At 42.7% G+C, this 22,862-nt stretch overlaps 1 pseudogene across 1 annotated transcript; it reads left to right on the forward strand.

Annotated features, from left to right (window-relative positions):
• Positions 1–2,432: 2,432 nt before the first annotated feature.
• On the forward strand, positions 2,433–14,066 carry LOC308433224 (eukaryotic translation initiation factor 3 subunit M-like; annotated as a pseudogene). The gene is made up of 2 exons: positions 2,433–2,554; positions 13,035–14,066. The product of its transcript is annotated as a eukaryotic translation initiation factor 3 subunit M-like (transcript).
• Positions 14,067–22,862: the final 8,796 nt, after the last annotated feature.

Here is a 22,862-nt window from a genome sequence, read left to right on the forward strand (position 1 = left end):
TTTTTTTCTTTGTTTTGTCTACCATAACTCCCAGCACTTCACTAGCAATTTAGTAGATATTCAGACTATGAGTGGGAATCAGTAGATTTCAAATAAATAAATAAATAAATAAATAAATAAATAAATAAATAAATAAATAAATAAATAAATAAGTGATTATTTTAAGGCCAGAACCTTTCTTCAGACTAGCAATTCTAAATGCTGCCTGTCCCTATGATACAATGACAGAGAGAGAGAAAGAGAAAGAGACTGACAGAGAGAGAGAGAGAGAGAGAGAGAGAGAGAGAGAGAGAGAGAGAGACAGAGACAGAGATCTGCAATGTCTCCTTGGTGTTTCACCAAGGGGCTCACTACTGTAATAATGCTGAGAGAAACTAGGTGGTTATAGCCTTCTAGAGCATTCACACAAGACTGAGATGGACCATTGGCTGGGCTACCAGGCTTCTGAGTTGAGAACTAAGTGGGAGAACTGCAGAGCAGGCTCAGGACTCCATCCTTGAACTGGGACCCTGCATCTATTAACTTGTGATTTTATACAAACTATTCACCTGCCTCCACTTATGCAGTCAGGGTCACTATAGAACCTCCTATAAATATACTATGAGACCCAAATGAGAGAAATCATGTAAACTTCAGAAGAGCTCAACTTCCAAAAGTGAATGCAATTATATTACTGAGTAGTGACAAAGATGGATTGATTTCACAGCCCCACAGAAACTCTCAGATGAGCCACCTCTCAGAACATGAACTCTACCTAAGTCTTTTACATAAGTTACCTAAGCAGGGCCCTTCATCTGACTCATTGGTCCCAGTGCCATTTATAACCCCACCTACTGCACTGTCTACCTTCTAGAACCTGGGCAGTGGGGGACAGAGAATAGAGCGTAGAAAGTCTGCTGGAAACTTGCAGTTCAGGTTCATGAAAGAACATAGGAAGTGGGTTCAAATGATTAGGCAAAGATGCCCACACAGACATGTTCATGCAGCCCTGAGAAAGAAGAACCAAATTGTTTTCAAGGAATGCCAGGTCCCACTTTTGGGCCTATGAACAAAAAAGCCTAAGTGGGTTCTGAAAGTTTGTCATTCTAGGAGGGAAAACAAAACAACAAACAAACAAAAACTTATTTAAGATATCCAGCACTGGCAATAGTGAGCCAGGGAAGTTAAATTACCAGCCTGTTTTAGCTGTGGGATTTTTAGATTCTCTTTCACCAGATCTTTTGGGGACAATGATAGCTTCCTAGCATTCTTTCCCCTCCTTCTGGTGTGAAATGAGTAATACACATTTTCCAGAGAGGAAAAGGGGGTATTTGGAAAACAGTCCTTGTGCACCTATGTACATGGATTATTATTTAATCCTAAAAAAAAAATGCAATTCTGATTCATGCATGGATAAACCCAGAGGAGGTGGCCGTGAGGAAATGAGCCAGTCTCAGAAAGCAAATGCTATTTGATTTTGCTGACACGAAGTCTCTCTGAGGTCAGATTCTTAGAAGTGGAAGTAGAGTGGTGGTTGCAGGCTGGGAGGAGGAAGTTTTTGTTTGGTCAGTACTGAGTTTGGTTGGGGAAGTAGAGGAGCTCCTGGAGATGGTTGCCCACCAGTCTGAATGCCCTTGACACCATGAACTGAGCATTTAAAGAGTATTAGAGTAGCAAGGGCGTTCATGTCTACAGTGTTACAACTTCAGAGCAGCCTCCTTCTGCCTTTAAGGTAGTGAACTAATGGAGTGCCGAAGGTGTTTAAGACCCATTTGAGTACAAGTGCCTCTTCCTTTTCTTCTTTTTAGGGTCATCTGTTTTACTCATTGTAAAATGATTAAACAAATTGAATACATTTGGGCATAGTGGGTATTTGATTGAAAAGCAGTTGTATCAGAATGGGCAACATAAAAATAACTAGAACATATTTCTCTGACTGATCACCTGTATTAGAAATCCTGAGAATGTTACTCTTTGACCACTTAGGTTCTATCCCTTAACTGAAATTAGGTTAGAATGAATTCTTTGGGGAAAAATGTCTGTTGTATAAATAACCTGCATGATAAATTGGAGTCCCCTCCAACCTACAAAGGATGCAAACAAGCCAGGTGTCGGTGACCAACAACTCACTCAAGAGGCAGAGGCCATCCTGGGCTACAGAGTGAATTCCAGGACAGCCAGGGCTACACAGAAAAATTCTATCTAAAACAAACAAACAAAACAAAACACAAAGGATTTAGAGGAATACATCAATTATAGGTCCACAGCTCTTAAGACCAATCAGTGTGGCTCACAGGCACAGTGGTCCACGTTTCCAGTAAGGTTAGGGTTCTCCACTTGCTCTTTGTCCCTCATTGATTTGCTGATGTCTTCTGTCCACTGAGATCCTTCAGAAATGAAGGTTTCCAATGGAAGCTTCACTCTTAAAGCCCAATAAGAGCTGCCAAAGAACAATGGGGAAGCGTTGCCTGAACTGGATAATGGTTCGGCAGACAGCCTTCAGTGATTTCCATCATCTCCATATGAGTCTGCTACAACTTCCATGTTTCCTAAAGTACTGGACTTTTCTCAATAAGTACGTGTGTGTGTGTGTGTGTGTGTGTGTGTGTGTGTGTGTGTGTATGTGTGTGTGTGTGTGTGTGTATGTGTGTATGTGTGTGTATGTACTTACACACATATATACATATAGCATTGCATTGGGCTGCCAGGCAGCTCCCTGATCAAAGAGGCTTGAGAGACACCAGCCCAGACACAAGCTCCCATACTCACACTCTGCCATCTGGGGCATATGACCCAAACAAGCCCTTCTCTTTCCTTAGCCAGCCTCTGGAACTATCAGCTTCATGATCTTCAAATAAACCAAGATATGTGTGAAGGTCCAAAGAAGCCTGAATGTCTTGTTTATGTGATTAGACTGTGTTTAACTGGTAACATCATCCAAACAGTAACTTGGATGTTACGTACAATATAAAGGAAAGAAAAGGGATGCAGAGCAGTGGATGGTTTTTCTGCTTCCCTTTTGGACAGGCTGCTCTGTTCTGGCGCAGTGACTGGCTGATGGCCCTTCCCACCCATATAAATAGACTTTCCTGTAAATATCTTTCACCAGAGCTTTGGGGCATCTGCTTTGATTTTTCCAGTTTGCTTTATTAATCACACTCTCGGAATGTAGCTCCTCTTGAAGCATCCCAAAGTAAATGAGAAGATCCAGAGGACAAAGAGGTGAAAACTAAACAGCCATGCCTTTTCCTGGGTCCCACACAGCATTACTTCTAAGAGATGGATGGATTTTCAGAGTTGATAGATTTATGCTGCAGCTCAAGACATTTTTGTTTACTTACTTCAAAAACCAACATGCCTGTCATTCCCCAAAGATTATTTTAAAGATAATGACATGGAATCCTAATTTTATACTTCAGTACTTTTCAGCTATTATTTATTTTAGATGGGGGGGGTCTCACTACATTGGCTAGCCTGCTGCAAAACCTGGAATCCTGTTGCCTTGACCTACTAAGCACTGGGATCACAGATGTTCCTCCACACCTTCCTCACATTATTTCCAGCATAGTTCATAGAGACAAATAGGTCCTTACACTGTGACCGTGTGCACTTTTGTGCTGATGAATGCATAGAACTGTATCAGCATCATCTGACCTTTCACACAAAGATGCTTGTCCCACCATATATATGCAACTCTGCTAATTTACTTCTTCTCACCCCAGCTCTCTACCTTTAAGATGATAAAGGTTAGGCAGGTGGTGCACATCTTTTATTGTAGCACTATAAAGAAAGAAACGGATGGGTCTCTGGATCTCTGTGATACCTGGCCTACATAGCAAGTTCTAGCTCAGCCAGTCAAGACTATATTTAAAAAATGGTGACTATAATTCATTAAATTTGTGTCACAATCCCCTAGTAGGTCTTACCATGAAGTCTAAAAATAACTATAGTGTTTCTGATTCCCAGTCACTAGATTAAAACACATTCCCAAGAGACTGTCCTCAGGTATAAGAGTCCTCTGCAAGAGATAAGAGTCTCCTAAAATAAATAATAGCTGAAAGCTACTGAGATATAAAATTGAATTCCAAGTCATTATCTCTGAGACAGTCTTTGGGAAGTGATAGGGATGTTGGTTCTTGAGATAAGAGTGGCAGATCCACCTCTCTCCTCTTCTGAGGGAAAAGGCCACAGGAAAAGATTAGGAAACACATGTGGGTGAGCTCCAGGCTTTGCGCAGAGGCAAAGCTGAATCACATGACTGCTCCTTGGTAGAAGGGAAGGGCCTGCATGTCAATAGAGCTTACCCATCTTGGATGCCACTGGAAAGAATAATCAAATTAAACCTAAGTTGGGCAATTAGGGGAAGAGGCAAAAACAGGAAACTGTGGTCCTGGTAAACATTTCTGCAAGGAAAGGAGTCTGTGGATTTGCAACCACTTAAAGAGAGAAACATCAGGAAATGTTTGTGTTCACATGTGGCCTAACCTGGATTTTCCAGAGCCTGCCTGGCTCCTGGTGGTCTTACAGTTATTCATAAGACACACTTTCTTGTTCTGTTGCCCAGGAAACTGGAAAAATAAATGATAGGGACTCGTCATCTGTTTTCTTGGCTGTTTTTTTCTTTGCCTATGTCCCAGAGGTCTGAAGTAAGATACCCTCACAGAGCTGTGCCTGGTTAAAGCCTGTATGATAACCTGGTACCCATAACGACAGAGGTCATAAGAGAAGCCCACATACTACAGTGACCAGTCCCGTGCACCGTCACAACACCAGTTCCTTGCTGTAGCTCATACTGAAATAATTACATTTTCCAGAGTTCAGAAACCAAGCTAAAAATTCACTTTCAAAACACAAGATGCCTGTCTGTGCTGATTCCAGGATATGCTGACTCCCTACTGTGATGTAGCTGTTAAGAGAATCAGTCAGCACGTTTATCTAAAGCATCCTCAACCCTTTTAGGCAAAGTTTCTCCAGCTCCACTTATCATCTCTTATAGATAAATCCAATGACAGGAAGGGTCATTCTGGCCTAACAGTAAGTGAGTCTCTCTCATCTACCTCATGCAGGTACTTGGCAAACAATGAAATAGTTGTTTCTAGAATAAATATGGAAGAGTCTACCATTGGGATACATGAGGTGTTGTACGGGTGCCAAACAGCACAGGTCAACATTGTCTTTGATTAAGAGACAGCATGTTAGGCTGGGGCAAGGCTTAAATATCACTTTTTTTTTTTTCAATTCCCTCAACACATCTCAAGTCACTTGGCAATAGCTGAGGACAGTATTTCTAAGACCAGCTCCTTCAAGTAACTCCAAGGACTGGCTGCATTTCTGTTGCTCTGATGAAACACGACCAAGGCACCTTACAGAAGCCAGGATTTATTTGGGGATAATAGAAGGAAAAGAGTCCATCACCATCATGGTGGTGGTGGAGAGCATGGCCACAGGCAGACATGACAGTTGGAGAGAAGCTGAGAGTTCACCTCTTGAACTGCAAACAAGAAATAGAGATTATACATTATCTGAGTGGCTTTTGAGTCCTCAAAGTCTGCCCCCAGAGATATATTTCCCAACAAGTCCACAGCTCCTAAGCCTTCCCAAGCAGGACTACCAACAGGGGACCAAGTATTCAAATGCCTGAGACTCATAGAGGACATTTCCTTCTCACCACAAAGTTCTTCTCCTACAACCAGGAAACAGAAGATGCTTACCTTGGAGGTCAACAGTTTAATTCTCTGTTCTTTTTTTCCATGTAGATAACAAAGGGACTTAGCTAGTCTGAAAACATGGCTCTGGTAGGCTTTAACCATCTCTGAATTCCATTTACCTCCAGTGAAACCATTACATTGTATTCCTAAAGTGATCCACCAAGGTCTGGTTCCTTATTTAATTAACTATGTCTTCCTCCAGAGGCTGACTGCCAAGGTCCAGGTACCACAGTATTGAAGTCCAGCAATCAACACCCCCCTCACTTAGCTCACTTACTTTGTTGAATTAAAATTAAAAAATCTCTTCCTAACACAGGGTTTTTCCCCTTTATCTTTATAAACCACAATTTTTCTATGTGCCCTGTCTGTCTCCTCTCTATCCAGAAGCAATCCTTTATCTTCCTAGGGGACAAATACCCCTTCCCCCCTCCTTTGTTTTCTTCCCCCTTCTTTCTCTTCCTCTGTCTCCTGTCTTTGTCTCTAATTCCCAGCCCTTTGTCCCTCTGGGACAAATAAATCTTTGTGCTGACAATTGGTCCTGGGGGTTCCTGAGCCAACACCAATCCTTTCAGATAATATTCCATGTCTCCAAGCACACTAATCAGCCTTCCTAGAGTCCCTTTCTTTACTGCCAAGTGCCATTGTCTTCTAACTGCCAGCTTACTGATTAAGTCTCTACTTTGTGAACATTCATTTAGACAATAGGAGAACCAAACTAAGGACAGAGTCTCCTAATCTCCCGAGTCAAGGTTTAACAGGAAGGGTGAAGTATATAAGGTTCTAAAAGCAATCTTCTAATGTGAACCAATCTCTGTTAAACTTTCTGAGAACTCTCCTGTGATTGGCAACACAAACTAGTTACAGCAGTTGCAGCTGTCTGCAACCAAAAACTCCCTCTCCAACAGCCTTAAACAACATGGCTGTGTTGTCTTACATAACCTGAAGTCTAGGGACAGCTTAGGTGCCAGGAGAGGTATGGCTCATTGAAAATCAGCTGTGTTCCCAGGGACACAGGTCTGTCTCTCCCTTTCATTCTGCTGTCCTCAATCCCAGCTTCATGGAAAGGCTCCTTCTCTCCAGTGAACTGAGATTCATACCACACATGTCAGGCCACACATTTTTATTCACCCCTAGCAGGAAATAAAGGATGAAAATGGCCATGTCCAAAGCCCTCTTTCCTAAGCCGGTTAGGTCAATATGCACCAGGTTTTCATGGATGACCCAATGAGAGTTGTCAGATTTCCAAGAACTGACAGGGAGCAGCACTGTTGCTCCTTGGAGCTGGGTGGTTGTTTGCAGTGGCAGTTCTCTGAGCTGTGAGGCATTGGTACCATCCTCATGCTCTATAGCACAGCCAGTCCCTTCACCGGTTGTTAGAAGTAAAACTGGCTCCAGCTATTGGCAAAGGTTAAAGGGACTGGAGGTGGGGGTAAAAGCATTCCAATGAGCTAGATTAAGCAGGTTACTTAACTGTCTCTTATGTCTCTTATCTCTTATATATGATAGATAGACATCTAGACAGGTAGACAGACAGATACCTAAAATGGGAACCTTAACAGGAGCAATCTTATGTGACCAATACCAGAAATAGAAGGTAATTTACACAGACATGCAGAATATAGAAAGTAGGTTGTAAATGTCAACTGTCACTTTCATCTACTAATTAATGTCTGGGATATAGGCTTTACTAAGTGAAGTTTTTCTAAATGAATTCAGTAGAGAATTATTTGGAGCCATGTAACAAGTGGATCATCAGAATAATATTCTATAATACCATTCCTACTGATTGTCCAAAGTGAATATCATTATGAAGGTGTGGAGCATTTCATTTCTTCTCTTGAGAAGTTATTTGGTATCCTCACTGGAATGTAAGTCAGATAGATAGATAGATAGATAGATAGATAGATAGATAGATAGATAGATAGATAGATAAACAGACAGGTACTTAAATCCATTTAGAATTTGTGTGTCTACTACAGAATGAGACAGGTGAGCTTCTGGGAACTGAGGATCTGAGTAAGTCTGCTATGCACTGTGTCTTGAGCCAAATTGATGTCTCAGCCAAAAGCCACTGCATTAATTCAGCTAAACTGCTTGCACTCACTGAACTGCTTGATCTCTCTCCCTCCCTCCTTCTCTCTCTCTCTCTCTCTCTCTCTCTCTCTCTCTCTCTCTCTCTCTCTCTCTCTCTCTCTCTCCCCCCCTCTCTCTCCCTTCCTCTCTCCCTCCCTCCCTCCCTCCCTCCCTCTCTCTCCCTCTCCGTCCCCTTTGTGCTGCTCTCTTAAATAGCCTTTTTTCCTATCCTAGTGAGAGCTGAGTGTATCCCATCTCTGACTCATTCTGTCAAATTTTTCTGATTCCTCACTTTGTCTGCATCTCAACTAGACATCATTTTCAAACATGGCTGCTTCCTTCATTGCTAGGGATTAAAGGTTTCTACTAAGGATGGGTCTGTATTCCAGATAGAGCATGAAAGGTGTGTCATTCTTGCCAGACCATACAGACCTAGAAGGTCTTTGGATGTGATCCCTTGCCAGAGCAGACATGCTGCTGGGTTAAATTCCCCTTGGCTTGGGGAGAACTCGGGTTCCTTCTTCTCCTCCTATGAAGATGTTGGTTTGGTGAGATGGTGGTCCCTCTCCCATGACCTCCCATGACCTTAAGTACCAATTCACAGGCACTGTCTCCAAACACAGTCAGATTGGAGTGTATACTGCTAGCATATACACATTTTTGAAGTGTGATTTTACCACTTTATAATTGAACTCAGCAGAGGAGATAAAATGCTAAACTGGAGAAATAATGCATTGTTTAGAAGCTAGGGGACAAATTGAAAAAGAAATAGTTACTAACTAATATGGGATTGTCTTTTATTTTACCATAGCCTTATAATGCTACTGGTCTTTAAGACACATGAAATATATTGCTTTGGCTAAAGTACAAAATTCGTTGCCTTTAGAATAAGCATTCCCTAATAGCTGTTATCTGCCTATACAACCAGTTCCTCCATAAACTTCTGATTGATTGACCAAGGCTAGAATGAAGAGGGATAAATGGAGTGTCTTGTTATTTGTTGTCACACTCAAAACACTTCTGAGAAAAAACAGAAGCATTATTGACAATGACATGAGCTAAAAGTTACCAAAGGATCAGCTCCAGATACACAGAGGTTTACATCCAGCCACCTGAGAAGAAGCAAGATTTGGTCCTATAGAATGACCTATAATGAAGGACTACGTCTGTGACCATGATGCAAAGACTAGTCTCTCTTCCAGCCTGTGGATGGCAAGATAGCCTCAAGTGACACCCCTGAGAGACCAGAACAACAAAGACAGGTATCCTTGACAACTCAGCCAGACAATCCCTCCAATCTTCCTGTCATCCTTTAAACCTGTCTACTGAAAAACTCACCACATCCCTCTGGTGCTGAGATTTAAAAGCAAACAAGTCAGGCAAAAGAAATGATGTTATAAAGCATATGACAAACCAATTCTCATTCCTGAATTCATAACAAAGGAGCAGAATTTCAGCTAAGTGTATAGCAAGTTACCAAACAAGATCCGAATCTGCATAGCCTGTTAAAAATGTTTGCCCTTATTAACAGCTAAAAGCTTTCTTTCAGCACAGATCCTGTGATCTCTCTCCAGAGCTCTGATGAATGCAATTTAATTCACTTCAGCAAACAGTTCTGAACCACTGATCATTTACCAGGCCTGAGCTGGGTCTAGGAATATTAAGATAAAGAAGGTAGCACAGGCCTCTGACACACAAACAGGCTGAAAACTTCTGTGACCCCCAAGGTCACGGAATTGGTAATCTTATAGAAAGGGCCACAAATGAAAACATATCCTGTCACCCAGTCCCTTTCTTCACCCTTTCTTCCCAGCACCTTCTGCTTCTGTAGAGAAGAATGGTTTCTCCCAATGGTCACCTGGCCAATATGGATCTTAGCTTGCTGATTCCCAGCATTGCATAGCAATGCCATACTATGTACTGCTAGCTTTTTGTCTTCAAATATGTTTAGTGGTGTGTGTGTGTGTGTGTGTGTGTGTGTGTGTGTGTGTGTGTGTGTGTTACACATCTACCAGGACATATATGTGGAGATTAGAGGACAACTTGCAGGGTCAATTCTCTTTCCACAATGTGGAACTTGGGAGATGTCTCATCATTTACAGTGCTGGATGGCTCTTATGTCATCTGAGAGGAGGGAACCTCAACTGAGAAAATGCCTTTATAAGATTGAGCTATAGGCAGACCTATAGGGTATTTTCTTGTTTAGCAATTGGCCCATTCCATTGTGGGTGGTGCTATTCTTGGGCTGGTAGTCATGGCTTCTATAAGTAAGCAGGCTGAGAAAGCCTTGAGGACCAAACCAGTAAGCAGTACTTCTCCATGGCCTCTGCACCAGTTCCTGTTTCCAGGTTTCTGCCCTGTTTGTTTCCTTCTCTGACTTCCTTTAGTAATGAACAGTGATGTGGAAGTGTAGATCACATAAACCCTTTCCTTCCCATGCTGCTTTGGTCGTGGTGTCTCATCACAGCAATAGTAACCCTAACTAAGACACGAAAACACCATTGTGAGGCTAAACAGCCTACGCTGATGCCTTTGTAGTTGGGACTCTTGTATTTGCTCTGGGACTTTCCACCATTCATCTCCTTTTGTCACCTTCTCTCTTCCTGTGTCACATAGTAACCACCTTCATTCCACTGGGGGTTCCTGCCTGAGTGTGTCTCTAATTACTCTAAACAGCTGAGTGACTTTAAGGAAATATGAGCAAACACGGCCTTAAGACTCAGCTGAACTGCACAAGAGTGGGATAGCCATGTTTTCAACAGCAATGGGACTGAAGAAATCAGCTTTCCTCAGTGATGTTTTATCTTGGTTGCCAACTTGACCACATCTAGAATCAACCAAACCCCAAGCATCTGGTATGTCTGTGAGAGATTATTTTGATTGGATCATTTGAGAAAATGTTAGGTCATACCTTCTGGTGGCAGTCTCCATAAAATGACATGGGATAAGAAAGCTCTTGGATTTTTTGCCTGCTTACCCTCTTCTTGACAAGTCCATCTACCTTCTTGCTAAGGAATTCCTTTGCTGGCCTTAGAGCCTCTCTCTTTGGGATGCCAATGTATATTGAAGACCAGCTGAGACATCCAAGCCTCACAGCCTGAACAACTATTAGATTAATAGCTCTGTTGGGAGAGAGCTATTATTGGTCTAGCTGGACTACATCCTATAAGTCACTAGTAAATCCCTTTTAGTAAATGTACTTTCATTCTATCAAGTCTGTTCTAATAGAGAACTCTGACTAAAACACCTCCCAGATGTGCCAGTTGACTCACTCTCCCCACTTCACCTACAACATTCAGATGTGACACAAAAGCTAAACATCACCACAGCACTATATGGCACTATTTGTGGGACAAGCAAATGGAAACACAATTTTGAGGAATAGAGTACTTTTTCCCATTGCTTTTTTATTTTCCAATATTCCTTTCCCGAGAGTAAAACTATGAAAACCAGTGTCCCATTTTATATGTGAAAAACCAACCACAGAAAAGCTGAGCAAACTAGTCTAAAATCACAAAACTAGCAAAGGTAGGTGTCACAGTTTGGACACTGGAAGCCTGGTACCCAACAACACTGCTTTGTCATTAAGACTGGAAGTCACAGATGGTTAGTGAGAGAGCCAAGCACCACCTATCAGGTCCCAACTCACCATTTAGAGGCCCAGCTATATAGCTCCTGAGATAATAGAGACTTTGTCTCCACAGTGGAATGGCTGCCCATGCCTGTGTGTAAGTTATTATCCTTCATACTTATATATGCTTGTGTGTGTGTGTGCACGTGCTCACACCATGCATATGATCTCCGGTGTTCACTCTAAAGCTGACAAATTCCAAAGATGTCACCACATATCCTCTGCATTTTGATCAATCAGCTACTTTTGTTCTTTACCAAATGACCCACATACTGGAGATGCAAATAGTGCTACGGCTCTAAAAGAAGAACGCTGGGCTGTTCTGTTCATAATTGGACAGCAGCCTGAGGAGAAAAGAAAATCACTAATTACATGTGGTTAATATATTTCAGCTTTAGAAAAATAGCATTTCCCACAGAGAAAAAGAACAAAGCATTGGAACAGAGAGAAACCATACCATCAGATTCGGAAGTTCAAAAGAACATCATGACACAGGAAGTTACCATCCCAAGACTGACAATACCTGTGTGACTGTAGTAGGTGATTAACTCTGTGGGCCTCAGTTTCCTCATATGTGAAGCATCCATCATGTATAAGTTTGTCTGGCGATGTATCACAATGCAGTAGTTTTAGTCTCTGCTTCACCTTGCTTTCTTCTGGCTCATGGCTAGAAAAACAGATGGACAAAAGAAGAGCTTTTCTGTAGTCTTTAAAGACAACAGTGGCTTTAGCATCTATCAGCAGGAGGTAGAGATGAATGAGGTTCTAAGTCTGCCTGGAAAAGGTCACAAAATGTCAACAAAGTCTCTGACTTCAGACAAGCATCTGAGGAAGCTAATATGCTTCCAGAATTTTTTCTTGCCTCACAAGACTCACTGTAGTAGACATTCCTCTTGCCTTCCTCTCACTTAAGATAGAGAACAGCTCTGTGAAACCTGCATCTGAAAGAGATGTCTGTGTTCATTAGAGCACCCTTCACCGTAACTAACACTTAAAAGTGATGAATGGGCAGGGAAAATGAGATAAATTGGTGGTATAATATCAGTTGACAGGGAAAATAATATTATTATTTTATAAATTTATTAGTATTTTATAATTTGAAATGTCATAAATGTTATTGTGCTAAGTGAAAGAAACCAAGCATGGAGACAATCATCACATGACCTCACTAATACACAAAATTCAAAATGCTGGTCTCTGAGCTCACAGAAGTGGGGAATAGAAGAGAGGTTACAAGCTACTGGAGAAGGGATGTTGGCCAAAAATCACCAAGTTTCAGATCAGCATATAATTTCTAGAATTCTAGCAATCTAAAGTTCTCCAATGTCTCTTGTGGAGCATGATGAGCATTGGACATGTGAGAACTGCTAACTTGCTGTTCTCTCCACACCATCAAGTGCATGTGTCACAGAACTTGATTTAATCAGATATATCTCACACTGTATATCATAAGCATATAAACTTTTGTCAAGGTAACACCATTCAAACACCATCCCTTCCTTTTCCAGTCAACGTGGTTTTAAACCGGAACATCTTCCACAGTCTGGCCTTCACTGTGAGTGTCCCAGCCTTCACCATAATCAATATCAGCAAGGAAGAGCAAGCTGCTGAACTTCTCTCATAGGTTTATCTAAAATCTGAAGTTATCTGAAATCAAAAGGAACTGAGATCTCAGAAGAGAACTCAGAAGGTTGACTTTATGGAGATTTAGCTCAGATTATTGAAGCCTGTGATGTGTGCCTGAAGGAAGATGTTGAAACCCTGATGAACGGCGTGGTGTCCCTCCTGTCAATCCTGGAACCAGACAAGCAAGAAACATCAATTGAAAGTTTGTATGAAAAGTTGGTCAAGTTTCAGGAAGGCGAGTGCCCACCTGGATTTCTCAGCAACCTTTTTCCACGGGATGGACAAGAATACTCTTGCAAGGTACACAGTGTACTGCAGCCTCATCAAAGTGGCAGCATCATGTGGGGCCATCCACTTCATCCCAAGGGAACTGGATCAGGTGAGAAAGTGGATCTCTGACTGGAAGCTGACCACTGAAAAGAAACACAGCCTCCTAAGACTATGAGGCACTTGTTGATTATAAGAAAAACAGTGCTGCATCAAAGGCCATGGTGGAATTGCTCTGAAGTTACACAGAAGACAGTGCCTCCCACATTCGAATCAATGCCCACAGATGTATTCTGCAGTCACTGCAGGATCCAAATGCCTTTCTTTTTAACCATCTTCTCATGCTAAGGCCAGTCAAATTTTTGGAAGGTGAGCTTATACATGATTTATTAAACATTTTTGTGAATTCTAAATTGGCATCGTATTCAAGTTCTATCAGAATAACAAAGACTGCATAGACTCACTTGGCTTGTTACATGAGCAAAATCTGGTGAAAATGAGACTCCTTACCTTTATGGGAATGGCAGTGGGAAAAAAAGAGATTTCTTTTGATACAGTGCAGCAAGAGCTACAGATTGGAGGTGATGATGTTGAAGCATCTGTTATTGGTGCTGTAAGAGCTAAAATGGTCTACTGCAAAATTGATCAGACACAAGGAAATATAGTCGTCAGTCTCAGCACTCATCAGACATTTGGAAAACAGCAGTGGCAACAACTGTATGACTCTTAATGCCTGGAAACAGGACTTGAGAAATGCACTTTTGAGTCTTTCAAATACCTGAATTTTTATGCAAATTTTGTTCTTTGAGGAAAAAAAGTTCTAAGTCATAGTAAAATGTTACCAAATTAAAAAAAAAACTTTTATTATTGCTTAATAAAGCTGGAGGGGGAATTAACAACACATCAGCAATCCTGGAGCTCTTTATAATATTTAGCTAGGAATAAGTCCCTTGGAAATCTTCGTTTATAGGCTTCCACCAACCGGGGCGATCTTTAGTTGCATGGCCCATTCTCCACACTGTAAAGAAGACAATATTGCTTTCTTTTGGATAAATGACTAGGCCAACGAAAAGGGTTGAGCTAAAACATGATCATAGGCTCAGAAGGAATCTACAAACTGTCTCATTTGTTCTACTTTTTCTAATTTCAATCCTGTTTCTGTCAATCACATCCAAGGAGTGTTAGGTGCTGTGCCTTGGGCTGTTAACACAGCTAGAACTTGTTTATCCAGCACTTCCTAGGGACCAGGATATAAATTGTCCAAGTGACCCTTTGGGAGGGTACAAATGCCATCTTAATCTCCATTCTGTGGGTGGTAAATTGAAGAGCAGGATGCTGAGATGACTTTCCCGTTGAACCCATGGTTGCAGGACTCAGAAGCAATTAAGCCTTTATCATGAGATGTTGATCTCTGATCTTGGCAGGATGACAAAGAAGCTCAAGACTAGCCATGCAGGGAGGAGGGACGCTAGCTCATTTGCACAGGCTTTGGAAAGACCTCTTCTAAACTCTTCTTTTCTAACCCATACCTTTTCAACCTAAAGGCAGCTGGGTCTTTGTGATTAACCTAGTATTTCCAGAGCAAAGGAACCTTACTAAATCATGATTCTTGCTTTGTAGGGGGAACATGAATGGATGCGTTGGAAAGTTCTGGGGTGAGGGAGCAAGAACTTGATGCCCATTCCTGCATCTGCAAGAACTTAATGCCCATGCCCACATCTATTCTCATTGTCCCTTAGTAGTCACATAAGCAGTCTAGAGCAGGCACTACACAAAGTATCATGCTAGGGTGGGGTAGATCCTATTCTTAATGTTGAGTTCTGATAGTTACCACCTACCTTCACCGACGTCCTTCCTGGTTGTTGCCAAATTCCACTTCCTGGTGTGGACCATTTATTGCAGTAGAGGGTGGCTCTGTCCTTCCTGGTATGGACATTCATTATGTCAGCAGTTGGCCTGCTCCCTGGTATGCCTCTGAGAGCTGCTTCCCTGATAGGTGGAGCATGGTTCTCTTGAGGCAGGGAATCTGAACAATCAGGAAAGAACCAGTCTCCCCTTTCCTGCTCTCCTCCACCCCTCTCTGTGTGCTGTAAGGAAATGGTAAAATAATGGGCCGGGGGACCCTTAGCAAATTGTTCCTCCATATCCCTCTTGCTTTCTAATGAAAAGAAATGGGCAGGACCGACATCTTGGACAATTTGAAAATAGAATTGAGTTCAGTTCTATAAAACAGGTTCTAAGTTTGTATTATAAACAGTGGTATTATGACACTGAGATGAGAGCCAAAGAAGTGTGAACAGCTTGTTCCTAAAAGTCCTGGAATGTGAACAAACACGAACACATGAGTGGTTGGGCTTCCTAGCTGCAGGGCTGCACCCTTGGAGAGGGAGAAGTCCTGGAAAGCTTCTCACGCATCGCAGGCACACTTCACATAGAGACTCGAAATGTCCTGCTTCGTCACTTATGATAGTCACACAGTGTCTCTGCATTCAGAATAGTGCTCAGTATGGAGAAAGCTTTTCAAATTATTCTGAACAGAAGAATGTTTAGATAAAATAATGCTGAGGTCTTTGCATCGCAAGAGCTTGTGTCTTGGTATCCAAATCTGGAGGCTGAAAAAGTTTCTTCATTTCAGGGAGAATTATTTAACAGTCCTTCATGCATAATTGAATAGATGAGAATTAAGTCTATTAAGAAACATCCAGCCTGCCCCTAAAGTATTCCAAGTATGGCTGCTGTGTCACATGTGTATCAGTAGGTGGCAGAGAGGAGAGAAACTATGTCTATACTCAGTGCTCCGATCAATGAACAAACACATGAATGATTAGTCGTTTAACACTCCCTGAAAAGGGAGAACCTGAGACGACCACCAGTCCATTCCAGGGAGCTCAGATAGGGAGCTAGATTGAGACAATTGCCAGTAGGGATGGCATTGCATAGGCCTGGAATGGGCACGCCCAAGATGACCTCAGACACTCAGAGATCCCATAGCCACTTAGAGAAGCAAGTACATGGTGGAGAAATGGAAGAGAAAGAGAAGCAGAAAGATTTGGACTCAATGAAGACAGGCAGAACTGGAGACTGAGGGTGGTGAGGGACACCCTGGTGTGAGTACCCAGTGATGCCACCTGGGACCACAGTGGAGCCCTGACCGATGCTGTTACTAAGGTCCATGGGTCTGCAGCATCAGGGGTCTGTTACCACCAATGGCTAGGCAGAAGTTCCTGATCTGGGCTACCACCTGGTGACATGTTGATGTCTGAGGGCTGTGCAGAACTGACCCCACCCCTCACCTGGGAATCACTGGAGAGCTGCCCTTGAGGGCTTGAGAGAAGAGCTCACCCCTGCACCTTGCCAGCTGAGTACTAGGAGAGTGGCTGTACATTTTCAAAGTTGCAAGTGAGCTGGCCCCTAAGGATAATATCATGGGAGACATGGCTCTACCCCTTGCAGTGGTGTGGGTAAGAGAGATATATCCTTCTCCTCCCTCACCTCCCACCACCCCTCAGGACATGGTCCTGGGGTCAGGAGAGTGGGCCCTGCATCTCACCTGCTGCAGCACCCAGGAGAGCACTGACCTGACCCGGGCAGCACAGTAGAGCTGGCCCTGTGAGCCTCCAAATTCTTCCAAAGGTGAAGATGATTGCATGCATTTTTGTGAGAGGAAGTATGTATGAGTCATTTTCCTTGTGGCTGTGACAAAGTGCCTAAGAGAAACAGCTCAAGGGAGGAGTAGTCTCCAAAGAAACAGCCATTGTGGTAGAAAGCATGGTGTGGGAGTGGCTCAGTCCACACTGGCAGAAAGAGGAGGTGGCTCACCAGGAAGCAAAGTGCTCAGCTGGAGCCAGAAGTAGTTATACCCGTGTCATCCTCAACCCCCAGTAACCTATTTACATCTGATGGTGAGGTCACAATTGTCAAGGATCCCAATGCCTCCTAATTATAGCACCAAATATTGAAACATTAGGGTTCTATGGTGGGCATTACACATTCAAATCACAAGGTGATTTAATTTAAGAGATCCAAGATCTGAAATAAATTGCTTATATAGAGTACTTTTGTAGACTTTGTAGACACAGCATAAGGTAAAGAAAACTTTGTTTATGCCCTGGGAACAAAAGTCACGTAGCTGAAGTGCCACTGAACAGCACCACCGAGCAGTATGTAGGAAAAGACCCGCTCCGGTGGACAGATCTACCTCAGAGACTCTCGGGTTCAGTTCCACATGTCTGACCTAGGGCAGATATGCAATCAAATGTGCAGGGGAGGACAGAGATGGATTTCCTCCTAAGTCTTTGCTCCATCTCTGCTCCCCCTCATCCTCAACACACACAGTATTATCTAATCTTCACGGTGACATCAGTCACCTATCAAAGAAATTAGAAGGTCAAGCTTGTTTAGACAGGAGCTGTGGCTCTGAGTGAGGCTGCCCACATCCTTGGTTTGGGCTGTTCCTCTTATGACCCATGCATAACCTGAACTCCTCTGTTGTAACAAGCTCTTGGAAGTTCTGTTGAATGGACAAACACTTCCCAGGGCAACCTGAGATGCCCAGGCAATGTAGAAAATGCAAATTGACAAAGGTCAGATTAAATCAGCAGATGTAGAAAATCTGGGTGCGAGTGTACATATACATATGTATGTATGTATGTATGTATGTATGTATGTATGTATGTATGTATGTACATATTGCCCTAGGCATTGACAGCATTTTTAGGACACTGCTTTTCTGTCATCCTTAGTCTTTAAGCTATGAACATAAGAACAAGAACCAAGGTGCACCTGAAGTACAAAACAAGCTACAACAAGAGAGACACAGCAAGCACTGAACTGTTTGCAGAAACTCCTGAGGGACCCAAGGTTACATGAATGGAAAACGCAGCATACCACCCTCTACACGCTCTTCCTCTACTGTGGAGTTTTCTAATCTTTGAACTCGTCTGCTGCTTGTGAAATCCATCTTCCTTGAAGATGCTTCTTCTGTTTTCATGAGCTCATGGAGAAATTCCTTAGGGTGTAATTAGAGGTTAGCGTTGTGTGTTCCAGAACCTTCTGCCTCAAGATTTAAGCCAAATGACCTCAGACAACATATTCCTAATCATTTAAGGTCAGAGATTAAGGCATGTGTTCACACTGTAGGGATCTATACTTATGTGTGCACTATGCATTTATTTAAAAGACCCCTGTCCTTGAGCGCAACAGGAATGATGCTGCCTCCTAGTGGAGAAAAAGGGAAAATCAAGAGAAATAGCTGTTTGCTATAAGCATCTGTATTAAAAATTAACACTCCTATCTCTCAGCTCCTTAGAGGTCTGATTTTTTTTTTTTTTTTTGTAAAGTTTTTACAAAGACTCTTTCTAAAGGCCTGGATCTCTCTCTTAGTAGACCATTCAAAACTACAAACTGACATATTTTTTTATAACTTCTTATACGCTCGAACATGGGTAGAGAAACACAGGCAATGCTGGGTGTGATTTCTGCTGCTCTTAGAGCACATATTACTCGCTTGGGGAGACTAGTATCCATCTTAAAGCAATGCAGAACAACAAAATCTTCATCTGCGTGGGTCAGTCTACTGTACAGAGCCCATTGGGAGCATAATCTCTTGGACTCTGCTTACAGAATCAAGCCCAAACTATGCACTTTGGCTTTCAAAGGTTTGCCAAATTTCTGGCTACTTCTCCATTACATTCTGTTTGAAGTACAGCTTTTAGAGTAGTCCTCGACAGAGCCAGTTTAAGGCTTATCACTAAAAATCTAGCCTGGCAAAGAGGACAACATTGTTAAAACTCAACTGGTAAGTATTTTATGTGGACTCCTTTGATACACTGTGTCCTAGCTAGGGTTACTGTTGCTGTGATGAAACACCATTACCAAAGGTGCTTGGGAAGTAAAGGGCTTCTTTGACTCACACTTCCACATCACTGTTCATCATGGAAGGAAGTCAGGGCAGGAACTCAAACAGGAAGGCAGGAATTGATGCAGAGGCCATAGATAAGTGTTGCTTACTATCTTCTTCCTTATAGCTTGCTCAGCCTGTTTTTTATAGAAGCCAAGACTACCAGCCTAGGGATGGCACCTCACCTGTCAATCACTAAGAAAATGCCCTACAGGCTTGCCTACAGCCCAATCTTATGATTTTTTTCAGTTGAGATTCCCTCATCTCAGATGACTATATTTTGTGTCAAGCTGACATAAAACTAGCCAGCACATAGTTAAGAAGAAGCAGGGATGTCTTTGTGACTGCTTTTGAAACAGTGAAACTGTGTGGAGCATGGGGCTACCTATCTGAATGACTTTGCTTGAATGAACCAAGATGTTGGCTTGCCTGGAAAAGCAGGACACCTGCACACTCACTGTATGAACACACCTTCCTTCACCACCACTGTAACAGCTTCTACTCTGAGCAGAACTAGATAAAATCAGTTACAAGGAACATCTAACTACTAACCAGCCCAGAGTCCGCTGTGGTCCATGGAACCGTATGTTCTTCTCTGCATTTCCCAAGCTCTCTCATGCCTTTTGAACGTCGGAGACCACCCCACTGATACCCTATACCAAGTTTTGATTATTTCAAAACTCAACAGAAACTATTTCTTCTTCCTTGAAATCTCTTCCATCTTCATACTTGGCATTGTGGCAGGCAGGCTATGTCGAGTGCTCCGCTTTCTTTCACGTTCCTCTTGTGCAGGATGCGCATCTCATTGCACTGTAATAGGCTCTTGGTTCTCCTAATGTCTCCACTAGGGTGAAAACCAAGAATGTTTCTGTGCTCCAGCATCATCTCTCCTCTTCAAGCTGCTGGCTTTTGGGTTGTGTTCTCTCCCTCTTTCCCTCCCTCCTTCTCTCCTCTCTCTCTCTCTCTCTCTCTCTCTCTTTCTCTCTCTCTCTTTCTCTCTCTCTCTCCCTCCCTCCCTCCCTCCCTCTCCCTCTCTTTCTCCCTCCCTCCTTCCCTCCCTCCTTTCCTACCTCCCTCCTTCTCTCTCTCTCTCTCCCTCCCTCCCTCCCTCCCTTCCCCCCCTCCTTCCCTCCCTCCTTTCCTACCTCCCTCCTTCTCTCTCTCTCTCTCCCTCCCTCCCTCCCTCCCTCCCTTCCCCCCCTCCTCCCCTCCCTCCTTTCCTACCTCCCTCCTTCTCTCTCTCTCTCTCTCTCTCCCTCCCTCCCTCCCTCCCTCCCTCCCTTCCCCCCCTCCTTCCCTCCCTCCCTCCCTCTCTCTCTCTCTCTCTCTCTGTGTATTAATATGTCAGTGTTTTAGGACACAGAAAAGGCCTAAGTAGATTGGCTTTATAGGCAAGACTGGGTTAAGGAGAACCAGGCAGGATGCAGGAGGGGAGACTTTACAGTCAGGACAATTGTGAGCCAGAATATGTGACCCAAAGAGTAAGGGACACGAGCCTAGCTGTGAGAGAAGCAAGCAAACATTCTCCTACATATCTAATCAAGATTAAACAAAGTCCATTTTCTGCTTCTTTTTGTCCTTCCCAGAATGTCAAAGGGGGCAGGAATACACCATAAAGCTTGCAATTAGACTTGTGAGCAGACAGAAAGTTTTTTTCAGTTTCAGCTCTGAAATCAAGTCTTTGGGAGCTGCATGGATTCAGAGAACAGGATCTTAGCACAGCAACTTTCTCCCCCAACTTCCTACAGCCAGTGTCCTACTCACAGGGCACTCAGTGTGAGGTTAGAGCAGCTAGACTTTAATCCAGATATCTTTGGCCTCTGTAATTACAACACCTACCACAGGCCCCAACTTCCTCTTGGTGGTCTACTTCCTGAGTCCTATGTTAAAGATTATTTTTTGTAAACAGTGTAGGGACTGCTTTTGAGAACGGTGGTCCAGGGCTGTTATCTGGTTAGGCTGTCGAGAGTGGAGCGTGTTGAGCAATACCTTGTTTTCTGGATAGAGTTATTCAGAAACGAAGAAATTCTAGCCAGCGTGGTTTTTGGTGTTCTTGTTTGTTTGTTTGTTTGGTTTGGTTTGCTTTTCGTTTTTATCTTAGAGGAAGTAGAATTGGGAAACTGGGGAGAGAAGGGTGACTCCCAGGAGAACAACTTCAATAATAAAGATGGTAATGGAGGAGATTTAAACAACTTTAAAGACAACATTTCAAGACAGAAGACAGTATACTAAGCTCTTAAATTTTCACATACATATGCATAGCATATGATGATGCTTTTAGAATCTTCATGCTGGAGCTGGAGATACAGCACAGTAGTTAAGAACACTGATTGCTTTGATTCCTAGACCCCCATGTCAAGTGTCACACTGGCATGCTCTTCTGGTCTCCACAGGCTCCTGAACGTGGGTGCATCCCCCCACTCCTCCAAACGGGTCTCTTAAAATAAAAATAAATAACTCTGATTTAAAAAAAAAAAAAAAGACAACTAAATGAATATGGGACTTAAAAGTAAATGCTACCACTGTAGAACTTCCAGAAGAAAACACAGGAGGACATCTTTCTGATCCTGGTCTATGCCACTATTTCTTAGAGCCCATGCTGAAAAAATAACCACAAAAGGAACTTCATCAAAATTAAAACCTAGCCAGCTGGGGTGGTTCACACTTGTAATTCCAACACTCACTAGGCTGAAGCAGGAGAGTGGAAAGTTTGAAACCGCATAGAAAGTTATAGACCAACTTAAACTTTAGAACTTAAAACCTTAGAAAGAGACCCCCCCCCACCTCACAGAAAAACCAGACAGATGAACAAAGACTCAAGCTACTCTACTTAAAATAACATTGACTATTTGATTCTAAATACTTCCCACCACAGATCACCTCCATGCTAGGCATTAGTCCGTGGGCACAAAGCTGAATTCACTGTCATGTGGAATTGAAGCAAGAACATAAACATCTTAGGTTCACTGGTTGTAGGAACATGTCTGCAATCCCAGTGCTCAGGAGGTGGAGGCAGGAAGACCAGGAGGGTAAGGCTAGCACTGGCTATAAGACAAGTTGAAGATCAGCCTGGGCTAAATAAGATCCTGTCTAGAAAGAGGAAAAGGAAGGAGCAGAGAAAGGTGAGGAGTAGGAGACAATGCATAGAAAACTTTTAAACAAGATGTCTCTGATTATTTTTTCCCATTGAAATTCATAGAATCTGATACATGGAAATTACATAGAAATGCTGAGACACTCTTTGCAAAGAAGCCAAGGATGCAGGTGCTAAAAAAATAATATTAGTGTTTTGAGGGGAGTCTTCAATTATATTTACTAGAAACTATTGTACTGGGGCATTTTTTTGTTGAAGACAGGGTCTCACTGTGTAACTCTGGTTGGCTTGAAGCTCACTGTAGACCAGGCTGGCCTCGAACTCACAGATATCCTCCTGACTCTGCTTCCTGAGTGCTGGGATTAAAGGCAGTCTATACCTGGCTGAATCGGTCATGCAGACCCAAATTTGAGGACCACTTTCTTTGAAAAGTTTTGAAATCTCAGACTCTGATTTTAAAAAAATCTAACATAAAGTGTTATAAAGATTATGGAATAAATGTATATAAAGTATAAGACACCTAACTTGACCCTCAACAGATAGAAATGATGAGAAGGAGGAGAATGAGAAGGAGGAAGAGGAAGA

Source organism: Micromys minutus (assembly GCF_963924665.1).
Source record: "Micromys minutus genome assembly, chromosome: 1".
Classification (NCBI taxonomy): domain Eukaryota; kingdom Metazoa; phylum Chordata; class Mammalia; order Rodentia; family Muridae; genus Micromys; species Micromys minutus.